Genomic DNA, 7,238 nt, shown 5'->3' on the forward strand with positions numbered 1-7,238 from the left:
ATGACGTGAGTATATACTTAGAAAACCACATCCATCATCTCAGCCCCAAATCTCCTTAAGCCGGTAAGTAACTTCAGCAAAGTCTCAGGATTCAAAATCAATGTGCAAAATTCACAAGCATTCTTATACACCAATAACAAACAGAGAGCCAAATCATGAGTGAACTCCCATTCACAATTGCTGCAAAGAGAATAAAATACCTAGGAATACAACTTATAAGAGATGTGAAGGACCTCTTTAAGGAGAACTACAAACCATCACTCAAGGAAATAAGAAAGGACACAAATAAATGGAAATAGATTCCATGCTCATGGATAGGAAGCATCAATATCGTGAAAATGGCCATACTGCCCAAAGTAATTCATAGATTCAATGCTATCCCCATCAAACTACCATTGACTTTCTTCACAGAATTGGAAAAAACTACCTTAAATTTCATATGGAACCAAAAAAGAGCCTGCATAGCCAAGACAATCCTAATCAAAAAGAACAAAGCTGGAGGCATCACACTACCTGACTTCAAACTATACTACAAGGCTACAGTAACCAAAACAGCATGGTACTGTTACCAAAACAGAGAAATATAGACCAATGGAACAGAACAGAGGCCTCAGATGTAACACCACACATCTACAACCATCTGATCTTTGACAAAACTGACAAAAACAAGCAATGGGGAAAGGATTTCCTATTTTATAAATGGGGTTAGGAAAACTGGCTAGCCATATGCAGAAAACTGAAACTGGACCCGTTCCTTACACTTTATACAAAAATTAACTCAACATGGATTAAAGACTTAAACCTAAGACCGAAAACCATAAAAACCTTAGAAGAAATCCTAGGCAATACCATTCAGGACATAGGCATGGGTAAAGATTTCATGACTAAACCACCAACAGCAATGGCAACAAAAGCCAAAATTGACAAATAGGATCTAATTAAACTAACGAGCTTCTGCACAGCAAAGGAAACTATCATCAGAGTGAAGAGGCAACCTACAGAATGAGAGAAAATTTTTGCAATCTATCCATCTGACAAAGGGCTAATATCCAGAATCTACAAAGAACTTAAACAAATTCACAAGAAAACAACTCCATCAAAAAGTGGGCAAAGGATATGAAAAGGCACTTCTCAAAAGAAGACATTTATGTGGCCAATGAACATATGAAAAAAAGCTCATCATCACTGGTCATTAGAGAAACGCAGATCAAAACCACAATGAGATACCATCTTATGCCAGTTAGAATGGCAATCATTAAAAAATCAGGAAACAACAGATGCTGGAGAGGATGTGGAGAAATAGGAATGCTTTCACACTGTTGGTGGGAGTGTACATTAGTTCAACCATTGTGGAAGACAGTGTGGTAATTCTTCAAGGATCTAGAACCAGAAACACCACTTGACCCAGTGATTCCATTACTGGGGATATACCCAAAGGATTATAAATCATGCTACCATAAAGACACATGCACACGTATGTTTTGTTGTGGCACTATTCACAATAGCGAAAAAGGAACCAATCCAAATGCCCATCAATTATGACTGGATAAAGAAAATGTGGCACATGTACGCCATGGAATACTATGCAGCCATAAAAAGCATGAGTTCATATCCTTTGCAGGGACATGAATGAAGCTGGAAACCATCATTCTCAGCAAACTAACATAAGAACAGAAAGCCAAGCACCGCATGTTCTCACACATAAGTGAGAGTTGAACAATGAGAACACATGGACACAGGGAGGGGAATATCACACACCAGGGCCTGTTGGGGGATGGAGGGTGGGGGGAAAGACAGCTTTAGGAGAAACACCTAATGTAGATGACAGGTTGACGGGTACAGCAAACCACCATGGTACGTGTATACCTATGTAACAAAACTGCACGTTCTGCACATGTACCCCAGAAGTTAAAGTATAATAATAAAAAAAGAAAATTAGTTAAATCCATTATGACAGAGAAAAACAGAGTCATCATAAATCTTTTAGAACTAGAACTTTACAGTTCTTTAAGCACACCGTTTACTAATGTCTTGACCTGCCATGGTTACACTGCTTTGTAGTTTATTTAAAGATAAAAATAAATGCATTTAAAGTGATGGTGTGGGGAAATGATCACAGAAGAAAACACTGAGCACTAAGAACAAATTTAAATATTGTATGTTACTATGCACTCAGAAAAATTTTGACAATAAATACTCTAAGTGTTGTAATTAGAAACGATTGAATAGTGATATTTTTATATAGGAGGTTGATATCATGAATATCAATATTAAAATAATTATTTTTCAGAAAATCACTACTTTTTTAATACTTTTGGCATCCATTCCTTTTCATTTAAACTTTTCAGTTTTCATTTGTTGATGTTTTATATTAAATTTGTGAACACTTTCTTCATCTGCAGTACAGCAAATTTTCTTGCTGTATTTCAGAGACAGGAGCATACATTTAGATTTGGTGGCAGTGTTGGTTGACCTCTGGCCATGTATGTAAAAAAATCTGTTCTGCTTAAAATATAGCACTTCATATTACTATTAATATCTCAATTATGAATATATACTGAGTGATTTACAGGTTAGCTCTTTTTGATATAAGTATATCATAAAATCATTGGTGCTCATTAATCATAAATTTATTTCATAGCGTAAATGTGAATTCAATCTTAAGATAAATTTTAGGCCGGGCGCGGTGGCTCAAGCCTGTAATCCCAGCACTTTGGGAGGCCGAGACGGGCGGATCACGAGGTCAGGAGATCGAGACCATTCTGGCTAATATGGTGAAACCCCGTCTCTACTAAAAAAAAAATACAAAAGAACTAGCCGGGCGAGGTGGGCGCCTGTAGTCCCAGCTACTTGGGAGGCTGAGGCAGGAGAATGGCATAAACCCGGGAGGCGGAGCTTGCGATGAGCTGAGATCCGGCCACTGCACTCCAGCCTGGGCGACAGAGCGAGGCTCCATCTCCAAAAAAAAAAAGATAAATTTTAATGCACTTTTAAATATCATCTGACATATATTTTGAGGTTCACTTTATGTTTAAGAAAAGACCTTCTCTGTTCACATTTACCATCATATTTACACTCAACTAACTTCCTTCAGAATCCTTAATTTTTGCTAGCTAGGACAAATTATTCAGACTCAGAATATTTTATTATCTACTACTTTAAATATATTTAAAGTTTTATTTAACACTATTTTCAACAATCCTTAAAGCCTTATTATCGCTCAATAAACGAAACGTTGTCATTCTATAACAACCGCAGCCTTAAAATTGGTTGTTTCCCTATATAATTTGGACCAAATTATCGCTAAACTGTTTGCCAAATTGAGTTAATTGGAGGTTTTAAGCTTATATCAGAAATTAAAAGTAAGAGATATGATAAATTAACTTTCAATATATATATTTATATTTATATATGGAGTCAAATTTATATTTAATATATAAAAGGAAATCTCTCTCTCTCCTCTCTTACTCCAAGGCAAATTAAAATTTTCTAAATTTGGTGTTTTGCCCAGAACTTTCTGAGAAATCCAATGAATATCTGAATATTATTAGAAACATCCTATTTTTTAATTTTATCTTGTTAAAAACTTGTAGAGATTCTGTTTTCAAAGGACCTTGTCAAGATCTTCATGGTACAGGAAATCAAAATTAACCAAAAACTTTTTGATCTGATTGCGTTTCATCTGTGAAACTCAGTTACGGTTTTATTATTGGGAATCAGGAAAAGTTATTCCCTGAATGACAATTGGGTCAGATCACCTTTATGCTCTGTGATGAGATGCTGCTCATTCAGAGACTTTTAGCTTAATGACCCAGCTTCTTGTGCCAATTCACAGTCTGCTGCAGGAACTTAAGAAGCTTCCTTAGTCTTTTAGGCCACAGGGAAACATTAAATTAACAAAAAAGGAAGGAAAAAACTGAAATATCATGTCAATAACCACAAAGAGCCTCTAGTCTGTTGCATTTCTAGTGCCTTAGCTGTGAAATACCACACAGAGTTGTGTTTTGGTAAATTTTGTGTAACTTCTGCTGTCATTTAACTTTTCAACATGTCTAAATCTGTTACATAGTATTTCATAGTAATAACTTTTTTGAAGTTAGAAAACTACTATTTCATACTCATATTCTGAGGTCCAATTGCCTTCACTGCAAAGTGGAAGCTGGCTCTAATATGGCTGAGGAGGAATCCCAGGATTGAAAGTCTGAATCTTAAGAGAGAAATGAGAGATAAAGCCACGAATTTGGATGTCATGATGATTGGTAAAAAATGACATGGGTGGGGTCATCCCGGGGTGTTTTTAGAATCAGAAATCCAGAAAGCTGAAGATGAGACCTTTGAGTCACTGGAGAGAGCAACATTCCGAATGGATAGAATGTATTCAACAATAAAGTGACTAATGGAGCAGAAAGTCAAATCATCAGGCATATTTAAGAGTTGACTGTCGTTTCTGCAACTAGAAGATCAGTGGATACTTCAAAGGAAAAACATTTCAGTGACAAACTGCGGATGAAACTGAAAGTTTGGGTATTCATGGCAATAGAAAACATGGTAGATAGCCACTGTGCCAAGTTTTCCCAATGCCCCCTGCCATCCCAGCTGCCCTGGATGCTCCACAGAACTCAGTGACATCCCCAGGATCCAGTAACTAAAAGGACACTCCTAGCTCAACAAGTGCTTCAGGCCCTTACTCAGGCTCTTGTACACATGCTGCCATACTGATTACTCAATAATTTTCATAACACCCCAATAGGGGAACACCAGGTTAAAGGAAGTAATGTGTTTTGTTTTGTTTTTTTTCTTGGTCTTGTTTTTAAGAGGAGAAAGATTATGCATGTTTACAGAGTGAAGGGAAGAGTTGGGTAAAGATGTAAATGTTAAAATCAAGGAGAAAGGGGATGGGAGAAGAACCCGGGATGCACAGAAGTAGACAATAGCTTTGAGTGGGGAGAAGACAGCCTGGAATAGATGAAAAGACTGGAAATGAATATGGACAACTTTGTACATTAGTGGGTAGGAAGGCAATGAATTCCCTATGCTGGGCTTTTATATTTTCTCTGAATTAGGAGGCACAGGCCGATTGATTACACAAACAAAATATGAGATTGGCCCTGTTTGTTCCCTTTCCCTGCAAGTTAATCACATTTGAGCATATAATTTCATATTTACAATGTATTTTCTATTTACACCATACCAGAGATGCCACTGGAGGCACTTTACTTAATTTTTAAAATTTCTAACGCTAACACACAATGACTTATAAGTTCCTATTTGTGTGTGTGTGTGTGTGTGTGTGTGTGTGTGTGTGTTTAAAACATGTTTAGATCCTTTAAATATTTACTAACATTCAAGTATCCATTTTAAACATTTGGGACATATTACTGAATTAAGATTAACTATTATATTGGTTAGAAAAAATGCTGCTGGTAACAGTACAATGTGAGTCTAGAATAATGTGTCTCATTCTTAACGTTTTGTTAGTACACTGTCATTTAGAAATTCTGTCATCTCATAACTGTGGGTATATCCCTGAGAACCAGAAAAAATGAGATAATAATACTTTGAATTGATTGTTATCTACTACTTCTGGAATTGTAAAATATATATATTTTTATTTTTTAAAAAGCGTGAAAGCTGGTTTCATTGCAGATGCTATACATAGAGAGGAATTTATAAGAATTCTGAAGGGGACTGGAGGGAAGAGTTTTTTCACACAAATGAATTAGGAGACTTAGCTGACAGGGTCATCACTACATTTCTTATTGGAAAAATGGATTTCTACTGGAGGGCTAGAAAATATTTTTTAAAAATCCTCAAGTAGGCTGTAGCATTCAATGAATTATGTCATAAATTGAATGAAAGAGAATCTGAGCATGTCTTGCAGAATAAAGAGTGAGAAAGAGACCTGCAACCTCAGGCATGCTAGAGAAAGAAAAATATCTTGGGCCAGCAAAGAGGACTTTTGGGCTCGAGGTAGAAAATTGAATGGTTACGTTTAGGTGAGTGCTTCAGTAGCATTTTCAATAAAAAATTCATCTGTTTTTCAAAGTAATATCCTGTGCTAAATGCTGTTTATGTCTTCGTAGTTCTGTTGCCCCACTTAATGATTACAGATAGAAATTCAATCATTGTAAAAGTAGTCAGCTTTCACAAGGTGGCCAATGAATAACACAAACGGTATTTGCTCTTTGCAAATAAATAAGAAGACATTGGATTTATATTGGTAATTTAGAGTAGCTTAGAAAGCCAACTGGAAAAAAAGGAAGGGAGGAAAAGTGAAGGATATAAGAACAGAAGAAAGGATGGGAGAAAGGAGGGAAAGAAAGCGAGTGGGCTATCTCAAGTAGAACAAACACGGGTACAACTGACAAACTATTTCAATGAGTCTTGGAACATCTGGGCAGCTTGAGGTTCTATTTAATGTGTCAAGATGTACTGTGTTTTTGAGATATTTTACTCAACTAGAGTTAGTAGTAATTCATACTCTCCACAGCATCATAAAAGTTTCAGTTTGTGCCAGGGAAGATAAACTATTTTGAAGTAAGTTTGAATTTCAATTCTACTTTTTCACCATGTCTGCATAGACATGGCCTTATTGTAGTACATAGCTCACTGTAGCCTCAACTTGCTGGACTCAAGTGATCCTCCTACCTCAGCCTCCTGAGTAACTAGGACTACAAGCATGTGCAAACATACTCCACTAATTTTTAATTTTTTTGTAGAGATGGGGTCTGACTGCATTGCCCAGGCTGGTCTTGAACTCCTGGCCTCAAGCAGTCCTCCTGCCTTGGCCTCCCAAAGTGCTGAGATTACATACATTGGCCAAAGGATATTTTTTAAAAGGTAAATCATGGTTGTCCTATAAAAAGAGCACATGTCAAATATTTTACTTATTAATTAATTAGGAAATGAAGATTTTATAGTTGGCTCAAAGGAGAATTTAAAGAGCAGTCAAATATGTAAGTCCATTAGAAATGCTGAAACAAATTTGCTTAACAGGTGCAAAACAGGTTAATATCTACAGGGCAATAGTCCCTTGCATTTTGCCAGATGCAAACTACCTTTGTAGTTTTTTAAATTTTGTTTTGTTTTTTGAGGCAGGGTCTTACTCCAGTCACCCAGGCTGGAATGCAGTGACATGATCACAGCTCATTGCAGCCTCAACCTTCAGGGCTCAAGCGATTCTCCTTCCTCAGCCCCCCAAGTAGCTTGGACTACAGGCATACACCACCACACCTGGC

This window comes from Rhinopithecus bieti, unplaced genomic scaffold, assembly GCF_001698545.2.
Source record: "Rhinopithecus bieti isolate Rb0 unplaced genomic scaffold, ASM169854v2 scaffold_23748, whole genome shotgun sequence".
In the NCBI taxonomy this organism is placed as follows: domain Eukaryota; kingdom Metazoa; phylum Chordata; class Mammalia; order Primates; family Cercopithecidae; genus Rhinopithecus; species Rhinopithecus bieti.